This window comes from Herpailurus yagouaroundi, unplaced genomic scaffold (assembly GCF_014898765.1).
Source record: "Herpailurus yagouaroundi ecotype Mexico unplaced genomic scaffold, PumYag 165, whole genome shotgun sequence".
Classification (NCBI taxonomy): Eukaryota; Metazoa; Chordata; class Mammalia; order Carnivora; family Felidae; genus Herpailurus; species Herpailurus yagouaroundi.
Genome location: NW_024412406.1, coordinates 25,702,085 through 25,712,781, shown reverse-complemented (window position 1 = coordinate 25,712,781; position 10,697 = coordinate 25,702,085).

Sequence of the window (10,697 nt, the reverse complement as noted above, 5' to 3'; positions counted from 1 at the left end):
CAACAATCATTTGGACAAATCGTAGCTCTTTGGTGATGGTTTATATTGAACAAGGTACTTGATACAAAAAAATAAATAAACTGTTTAAGATACAGAACCCACGGCACAAATAAAAGGCGAATGTATTGTTTTTATAGTCAGTATCAGATAAATATAAACCACGTCATAGTGTGGACATAAATTTTGTCTCTTTCCTCCCAGGGATAAGGTTGGGGCATTTGTGCAGAAAAGTATCATGATAGCAGGTTTACTCTGGAAAACAGTACGATCCAGCAATTACGCTACTAGGTATTTACCCAAAGGATACAAAAACACTAATTTGAAGAGATATATGCACCCCCATGTTTACCGCAATATTATCAACAGTAGCCAAATTATGGAAAGAGCGAAATTGTCCAACAACGGATGAATGGATAAAGAAGTATGATCTATATATACGTATATGTATATGTGTATAGGTATATACATATATATACGAATACCTATGTATATACATGTATATATATACATGTATATAATGGAATATTAGTCAGCCATAAAAAAGAATGCCATCTTGCCATTTGCAATGACGTAGACAGACTAGAGCATATAATGCTAAGTGAACTAAGTCAGAGAAAGACAAATACACGATTTCACTCGTATGTGGAATTTAAGACACACAAAACAAATGCGCATGGGGAGAAAAAAGAGGCAAACAAGAAACAGACTCTTAACTATAGAGAACGAACTGATGGTTACCAGAGGGGAGGTGGGTCAGAGGAATGGGTGAAATAGGTGATGGGCATTAAGGAGGGCCCATCCTTGTTGTGATGAGCACTGGGTGTTGTATGTAAGTGATGAATCACTATATCATATGCCTGACGTGAATATTACGCGGTATGTTAACTGGAATTTAAATAAAAACTTGGAGGAAAAAAAAAAAACAACAGAAAGCAAGCCTGAGGGTGTCCTTTGAAAGTCCTGCTGACAAGCCTGACCCCTGGCTCCCATCTGGAATTTGGATATCCAGAGTGTTCCCACCATTCCCAAATGATATAGGAGTGGGTGGCTCAGTGTGCCTAAACTGTTTCTATAAACAATGCGGTTATGCGGAAACACTCTATTCCTTGTGGGAGTCTAGAATTCGGGTCTATTCTAGACACGGCGTACCTGTGAGACCAGCCCCCAATCAAAACCCTGGGCCTGACTCTCTAATGAGTTTCCCTGGTTGGCAACATTTCACGCCAGCTGTCACATCTCATTTCTGATTGAATGCAGCCTCTGGGACTCGCTGGGAGAGGGATCTGGAAGCTGACACCTGTTTCGCCCTGACTTGGCTCCGTGTGCTTTTCTCTTTGACGGTTTTGCTTTGTTTTCATCCGCTGTAATCAATCTTCGTCATGAGCACAACTCTAAACTGGGTTCCACGGCGGCCCCTCCTGGATAAGCAGATCTGGGAGTGGTCCCGGAAATGGGCTGAAGTTGTACATTAGATGAAGAGGTTGTACATTAGATGAAGAGATCTCCGCATTGCCTATAACAGAACATTTCGTGTTACAGACAGGCACCCTCATCCAACCCCCTTCTCAGAGAGCGTTTCTCCACTTGTAATGGACCCTGCCAGGGGTGCGCCCACGGGGGCGTTTGGACAGCTGGCCCTGCCACTCTGGACCCGATGCTGCTGCTGTTGCTAGTTGGATTGAGGGTGGACACCTGACCCAAGCTGGGTACATCGTATTTCCTTGCCCCAATCTGAATGGGAGCACTGAGAGACTGGCTCAGATACTGAAAGAGACCAGAGGATCCTAAGGGCCATTTTCTTTTTCTTTAATGGTTATTTATTTTTGCGAGACACAGAGAGAGAGGGAGAGAGAGGGGGGGGGGAGGGGCAGAGAGAGAGGGAGACACAGAATCTGAAGCAGGCTCCAGGCTCTGAGCTGCCAGCACAGATCTTGACACGGTGCTCGAACTCATGGACCTCGAGATCATGACCTGAGCCGAAGTCTGATGCCCAACCGACTGAGCCACCCAGGTGCCCCAGGGCCATTTTCTTTCTGCCTGCCTTTGTCCTGGTTAACTACCTGGCTCGGTTTAAATTATCTTCCTTAGGAGGGTCTTCTGTTGACCCACTTTCCAGAGCTATCCCACCTTGTTTTTGTGCTACTTTCGTATTTCTCACAGATCACTGAACTTCCCTGAGCAAAATCTCCCTCTTCTGCCGCCTGGAAGGCAGAGAGGGACCTGACCGGGCTGTTTGCCCTTGTACTTCAAGATCAAGCGCTTATCAGGCTCACATAGGGCTAAATAAATATTTGTGGAATAGGTGGCTGAATAATTCTTGTGGACCCATCCTGGGTGAAACTCTGACAGGAGCTCTTTTGCTACAAATAAAAATCCCAAGACTGGAGTCACCTCTACAGTCAATTTCCTATGCGTTTGGGTGTACCGGAATTGTTTTTAAAGGTAAAACTGAAAGGGTAAAAAAATATAGACATATTTTTTTCAGAATAAAAAGGAGGTCCCCAAAGCTTATACTGTGTATGTGAAATATTTTCACTGACATTCTAGGTCAGCTCAACTTTATGAAGTATAGCTAATGATTTTTGGAAAATGTGAAAAAAAAAAACAAAAACAAACATCGTATTAGAGAATGTATAGGTCTAAGATTTAAAGAGAGAGTTAGCCTTTAGTAGATTTCAGTTCAAAAACACAAGTATCCGTGGTTTCTTTTACATGCCTTGAACTATTTTGCAGTGATGCGGCTGTTGTGTCCAGTGAGCCAGGTTCCATCCTGAAAGTATCATAAAAATGTGTCTAAAGATTTTATTTCTAAATATGAGTGCCGTGTGGAGTCAGGGGCATCTCTGGAATTAGGAGACCAGGAAATGCGGGAGCAGCGCACGAACACCGGGGCCGCATCCATTCCCATGAAACGAGTCATGCTTTCGATCACACGGGAATCCGGAACCCAGGCTTCTAACGCATCAGTGGGAAGAGCCGGCCAATTATATTACGTGACAATTTCATTGTAACCTTTGACCTGTAGTTCGGCTCTTACCCCTGTCAGATTATTTTAGTTCCCTTTTGCAGTTTTATTTCTTCACCCAACAACGATTCTTTGGTGTCTATTACGCGCAGGCGCTGTCCGGGCCCTGAGGATACATCAGTAAGCAAGACAGACCCTTCCGGGGTATCCAGAGGCACCCCTTCTAGTGGAAAAGGCAGGAACGGGAACATCACAAAACAGGGCGAATTTATAAAGAAAGTAAAATGATGTGAGGTGAAAAAAGTATGACTGCTAAGACCAGGGTTGACAATACACTTCATCCTATGTGTAAAGAATTACAGGAAAGGAGCCAATATCCGTCTCAGCGTCAACGTGTATATCTCTTAATATGATATTTCTAAGATGGTTTCATGGCCCTTCCAGTAACAGAACAGCCAATTATACTTCAACCATAGGCAAAATTAAGTTAACTCATGCTATGATTGTTCATCTTCTTAAGCAGTTGCTTAAGTATTAATTGATGATGAAGGATCATAATGCCGAACCATGTTGCCAGACTTCAGGGAGAACAGCCAGTAACTTAATAGCAATTTACCATCTAACATAATTACGTTTGATTTTCTATTCTAGAACTCTAGCCAAACCATGCCTTCCTTTGCCACATTTAATGATTTGTGTCTGTGAAACCCTGTTTATCATTTGGGGAGCTTCCTGGGTTATTATTTCATTAAATTTATTGACATAACCTCCCCCCCCAATAATGAATACAATCAGTTATAATTATGTAGGACTTTTTTTTTCTTATAGAATTTCCAAGTTTTAGCTTGCCTTAAATTATACAATCGGCATGTCACCAATAATGCACAATGCCTGGTTTCCTCTGAAATGAGATTTTCATGAAAATGGGAACAGGTTGTCTTAATTTATTTTCTCTGTTAGAGGTTTTTTTTTTTTTTTAATTTTTTTTCAAAATTGGCTTCCCAGACTCAACAATTCTTGTTTTTGTTTACTATGCAATGAGGGTAAGGTCGGGGATTGGAAGGGATCCTGCATCAACGTGTCCTTGACTTTGTGGCAGCAGGACTTCCTTCCCAGTTTCTGAATTATGTTTGTCAGCCATCTTGTTTCACCCGCCTGGTACCTCGCGTCAACACCATTTTCTACTCGAATCTGCACTGCCCTTCCAGGGTCTCCGCGAACTTGGAAACCCATGTTTCAGAAGCTCCTTGTGGGGCATCCTTCTGGGTGGAAATCTTGGAGCTAGCTTCACTTTCCCCTCTTTTGCTCTTTATTCAGCGGCCACAGTCTCATTTCCTCTCCAGCTTTTCTAAGCTGCATTTTCCCCCTTGGTTCCAAGTTTCAAGGCCCCGGTTGGCTTCCCTTCCCCCCAACCCCTCCTCGCGGTCTCCCAGCAGTTCATGTGGTGCTTCCTAGTCCCTCACGTCAGTGTCTCCCCTTAATGCCAGCCTGTCGTGGGCTAGAAGGGCTGAGGGGTGGAACGTGGTGGAAGGAGCTCAGACTGTTGCCTTTCCTTGCAGTTGTTTTGAGAATTTAGACATGGCAGGACTTTAAACTGTGATGTCTCATAGACATTCTCTTCATATGCCATTGAGTAAGTATGCGGGTCATCTATCAGTCCTTAGCGTCTTCCTCATTCTCTAGGATGCAAAGTTCCAGTGAAAACGAAGTCACCTGCGCGTGAGCACACAAAGGTCTTGCTAAAACGATCATGCTGAAATCAGTAGGGACAATTAAAAGAAATTAAGAGCTCTTGAGGAGACTGCAGAACAATGCTATGTGATTCTTGAATCAAACTCCATATTCTCGTGGAAATCCCTTCGACATCTTTTGAATAACAATGGTGCTTTCAAAGTTAGAAGGAAATATGCCTATAATTGTTTCTCAAACATTAAGGGCTGATTATCGTGTTTGTGGAGTTTTGGGGCCCGTTTTCCAACATGCTTTTGTCCATGTTACTATCGGTACACAAGTCACAAAAAGATGAAACAGGGACATGGATGTGTAATTGAAAGAATTAATGGGGATATGTATGGAAACACATGGACAACTTAATATTTGGAATAATCTGCCATTTCAGTGACTCGTTTTTTTTTTTTTTTAGTAAGCTCCATTACTACTGATTATTAAGCATTGGTTCAAATAATAAGTGATAGAATAGCACCAGAGCAATCAAGTAGTCCCTCTTGACTCGCAGTATGGTTCTGCGTAACTAATTTTCCACTCACTATTTTCCTGTCACCTTGAGAAGAAAATTTATCCCTCTAATGTGTGCCCTTTTTTATGGATCGAAAGATCTAGAAGGTATTAAAATGGAACTTGGGCAGCCCAAAAGTCTCCAGACTTTTCAGAAGTGTCAACATAAGAGACGAAAGTTGAACAGGTGCAAATATAGGGAGCGTTTGATCCCTTTTTCAACAACAGAGGGAAATCTCAGTTTGGAGCAGTTAAACAGCACCAGAAGGGATGAGAGAATCTCCCTTTATAATAACCACCACTACTTGCTTGGTGAGCCCAGCTGTCCCCCTTCTGTGTGAAGGACATGTATTTATAACTTTTGCCAGTGAAGTTGGAGCTAGCCACATGGAGTGGTTAGGATAGGCTGAACCAAGACTCGAGGCAAGAGGCAGGCATCACTCTTGCTGGACAGTCAATGAGCAAGGCACAGGCATCCGTAGACCGTATATCCTGTCCAGACGGCTTTGAAGCGTGTTCCTAACAGAGCTTCTCAGTGCAGGCAACGTGCGGAACCCACTGAAATTGGTATCGTTACAGACTGAATGTCATGCCCCGCCCCCCCACATTCATGTGTTGAAGCTCTAACTCCCTTTGTGACCATATCTGGAGGTGGGGCCTAAAGGAAATAAGTAAGGTTAAATGAGGTCATAAGAATGACATGCTATATTTAGTCTGCCCAGGCTGCTACAGCGAAATTCCATGTCTGGGTGATGTGTACGACAGAAATTTCTCTCTTAAGGTTTTGGAGTCGGAAAAGTCCATGATCAAGGTATCAGCTGCTACGGTTTCTGGTGAAGCTCTCTTCCTGGCTTACAGACAGCCACCTTTTCTGTGTCCTCATATGGCAGAGAGAGAGAGAGAGAGCTCTAGGGTCCCACACTGTTCTTCTAAGGGCACCAGGCCAACTGGATTAAGACCTTATCTCCGAATACAGTCACATTCGGAGTTAGGGCTGCAACATAGGAATTGTGGTGGTGGGGGGGGGGCACAATTCAGTACATAGAAGGACTTGATCCAGGAGGATTAGTGTCCTTATAAAATGAGAAATCAGAGAACTTGCTCTCCGCACCCCATTCCACCCCCAGCCTACTTGCACCATGTGAGGACATAGTGAGGAGGTAGCCATCTGTTAACTAGGAAGAGAGTCCTCACCAGGAACTAAATTGTCTGGAACCTTGACCTTAGAATTGTAGCCACAGAACTGTGAGAAAGCAATGGCTGTTGTTTAGGCCCCTCCAGTCTATGGTAGTTTGTTGGCAGCCTGAGCTGACTGAACAATATGGACAGATTTTCAATGTTGCCCAACGTCCACACTGCTCCCAGGTACTAGACATAGATTGTGTCACTTGGGCAGAGCAGGACAGTCTCTTCTACCTGAAGTCCCTCATGGTCCATGAGTCCCTTGTTTTCTCATTTACCTCCCAGCCCTTCCAAACTGGCCAACCCTAATCCTTCTAGAATCATAAGGTTCTGTTATTCTCCTTATGGTCATTTGTTTCTAGCTATATGTTACTCTGCCTCTCTTGATTAACACATACTTCCTTTCTTGAAAATGAGGCTCTCCTTTGTAATTTGAAATATCATATATATATATATACACACACACACACACACACACACACACATATATATGTATATATAGTCTCTGATATGGTTATTGAACCTTTCTGTTTGCATTTCTGCTGTAACAATCCTGTTCCTTCAGAAGCCAATGTGTGTCTATAGCTAAAAAGAGAGAGTGTCACAGATAAGAACCTATTAACAAAAAAACCACCTTAATATATCTCAAGATATTTTCTTCTCCCAATACTAAATGGGAAAAAAAAAAAAACCCTCTGCTATGGAAAAGCTTACAGATTAGAGGAAGCAATATGCAATCATGGAAATGACCATGCTGTAGGTAGAAGCGATCAATGCTGGAAAAGAAGTTCAGTTATACTCTGAAATAGGAAATGAATTAGAACAAGGACACTTGGGAAATGTATAGAAAATAACTTTGTTTAACTTAAACCCTGAAGAATGAAGGAGAGTTGAAAAGAGAACATGATAAAATAAGGCATTCTAGGAGAAGAAAACAAATACAAGGAAAAACAAAATAAAAGGAGTAAAAACTATTCTTAAATACTTTAGTAAAAATTTCCTATAAATGGGCTCATTACAAATATGTGTTTGCTTTTATTTAAAGCACATTTACTTGGAATTCTACTTGGACCTCTTGTACTTAAGATAACTCTGCTACCTAATTTTACCATTGAGGGGAGTCTTTGCCAAGAGTTTTTGTTGAAATCGAGTCTAAAGGCTTTTTGATTCATGCTGGACAGACTCAATCAAGTTGCCTCCAGTAACAGGGGCAGGAAGGTGGTTCATGTAGATTTTCATGGCTTCTTCTTCCCTGTAATTTTAGCTTCCACACCGCAACTTCTCTGGCCCCTGTGTCTCTCATGACCTTTCAGCTCTGACAATCAGTGCTCACTTCAATTTGAAAATTTAATTTGAATTATTGAGAGAGGATATCCGACTGGCTTTGCTTATCATTTTGAACCAGGCGACATCTTGTTTGCCCTCCATCCTGTGGACTGTTGACACTTGTATCAGAAGTTCATTTCTGGTGCAGTCAACTTGACTGGGGGCCTCATGGCCTTTGTAGGACTGGTTCTTTAGCGGGAGCTGGAAACGATGATTTATTTACTTGGAATATAGTCTGAAGTGTCATGATTGATGTCTTTGGCACAGGGACAGAAATTCTGAGTAACTAAAAGTGAAACATAAGCTTCCTGACTCTCAGATCTGGCTCAGTTAAGGAGCCAAAGAGTTCGTGAAAAAAACAAAACAAAACAAAACAAAACAAAAACACAACCATAAATATGCTCATTCACATTCAAACACATGTCACCCTAAAATCATGCTCTATTTCAAAGTCAAGCTCTTTTAGGTTTAAATGCAGAATCGAAGTTAGGATTGATATCTTGTTAGTCGACAACAATGTGCACATCTCAGCAGATACTGAGAGGGAGAGAGAGAGAGAAAGGGAGAGGCTGGGTACCTGTGCTTTTTGCTCAAATCATAATCTTTGTTGTTCTTAAATGTTTAAGAAAAAAAAATGCTCGGGCGCCTAGGTGGCTCAGTCGGTTGAGTGTCCGACTTCGGCTCGGGTCATGATCTCGCAGTTTGTGAGTTCAAGTCCCATGTCCGGCTCTGTGCTGACAGCTCAGAGACTGGAGGATGCTTCGGATTCTGTGTCTCCCTGTCTCTGCCCCTCCCCTGCTCTCTCTCTGTCTCTCTCAAAAATAAATAAAACATTAAAAAATTTGTAAAAAAAAAAAAAAGACAGAAAGGAAGGAAGGAAGGAAGGAAGAAAGAAAGAAAGAAAGAAAGAAAGAAAGAAAGAAAGAAAGAAAGGCTCAAATTGTGTAGAAGTTCCCTTCCTTACATGATGCATAAGATGAAGTACAAAAAAAATGGAATTGTTCGTGTCCCCATAAAATTCTTCTGTTAAATCCTAACTCCCAATGGAATGGTATTTGGTGGCAGTGGCCGTTGGGAGGGCTCTGTCCTCATGAAGGGATCGATGTCCTTATAAAGGAGACTCCAGAGAACTCCCTCACCCCCTCTGCCATGTGAGGGCATAGCCATTTATGAACCAGGAAGCCAGCTCTCAGCAGACTCTGAATCTGCTGGTACCTTGGCCTTGGTCTTCCCAGCCTCCAGAACTGTAAGAAGTAAACTTCTGTTATTTATAAGCTACTGATCTCTGGTATTGTGTTACAGCTACTCAAATGGACTAACACGAAGTAAGCATATTATATATTAGAGATAAATCATATCAGGGTTTGGCTTATTTTGACTTGGTGATGATTTATCGTCATCTGGAGTTGAAATTTAAGTGGAAGCCTACAGAATAAATATATATAGCAGGCCTTATATTTGGTTTTCATTTTAGGAGAAGCTTCACATTACGGCGGAGCTAGAAGTAAAGTCAAAAGAGAATTGCATTTGGAGTCAGGATATTGAATTCTTGCCCTGACTCTGCCACAACCCCTCCGTGCTGGACCCCAGCTCCCTCAACTGCATGATGAAGGGGTTGAACCACGTGGCTCTAAGCTCACTTTCAGCCCTCAGAGGGGACAACGTGGGCCGACGGACTAAAATTGCAGCAGTTCTCGGTACCTTTCTTTTGCCGCTCAGTTCACGCCTGCCTAAGTTGTGAAACAGGGGAAGGCTTAGTTCTCAAAACCTAGGAATTGTTTTGTTGCATAAAACACTTAAAAAAAAAAATCATTGCTAACTGGCCCTACACAAAAGCAGCCAAACTTAAAAGCTACATACTGTATTATTCCACTTATGCGCCATTCTGGGAAAGCCCAGAACATAGTGAAGAAGAAGAAATGGGCAGTTGCTAGTGCGTTAGGGGTTGGGGGTGTTTACAAACGGGAAGCACCAAAGAACGTTTGGAAGCAAGACAACTTTTCTCTATCTTGCTTACGGTTGATTATGGTGAGAGTACCTGCATTTGTTAGCACTCGCCGACTCATACCCCAATAAAGTAAATTTCACTCACGGACTCATACCCCGGGAAAGTAAATTTCACTGTGTGTAAATTACAAAATAAAATTTAAAAACTCATCACTGCTAGACATTGCATCATAGAGAAATGCCAGTGTGCTAAAATTATTAATCGCCCACTTTTCCTACCCAGTGCTGTGCCTTCGGGGATAGTACAGCCATTTTTCTTTATCACCAGCCAGATGGTTTCATTTGTAGGGCCCTCCTGTGACCCCCCCCAACACTGACCTATTTTTTAAGACAGAATTTAGACTTCCTGCTGTTCAACATAATGAGGTGGAAACATCTCGCCTCTCAGGGTGAGTGTCCAGCTCACCAATAAGCCTTTAGACTGCCGGCAATGACACAATAACCTTAAGTGCTGCGATCGTCCACTTGGGCACAGATTGAATGCTGTGATCATCACCACCCCACGGCGTCCGGTATAATCAACCTGTGACTTCGGTCAACATGTAGTCAGGTCATGCTTTGGCTTCCATCTTGATTCGTCGTGGAATGTTCTGTGGTGAAGTTAAAACAAGTATAATGGGCACCGAGGATGAAGATCTAAGTGGTAAATGGAAAAGGGGTAGATGAGGAAAATAAGATAATTTTTCTCCCCATCCCTTAACGCTGACATTTAGAGTCGAAACAGTTGACCCCACCTTCTTTCAGGGTTTCCTCGTGTTTTTTTTTAATGCAGAATATGCATAAAGTTAATGGTGCTGCAGTTCAGTCTGGAGCTTTAAATTCCATTTCTATAATCTGTCTTCCCATGAGCCCTTCACAGAAGCATTTACTCTGAGGAAAATCACAAGAGTGATTTGATATCTCTTAAGCACATCTTTCCCCAAGTAATTTCTCGTACTAGTCACCAAATTCAAGGTGAATCATCAATTTTGTAATCCCACTG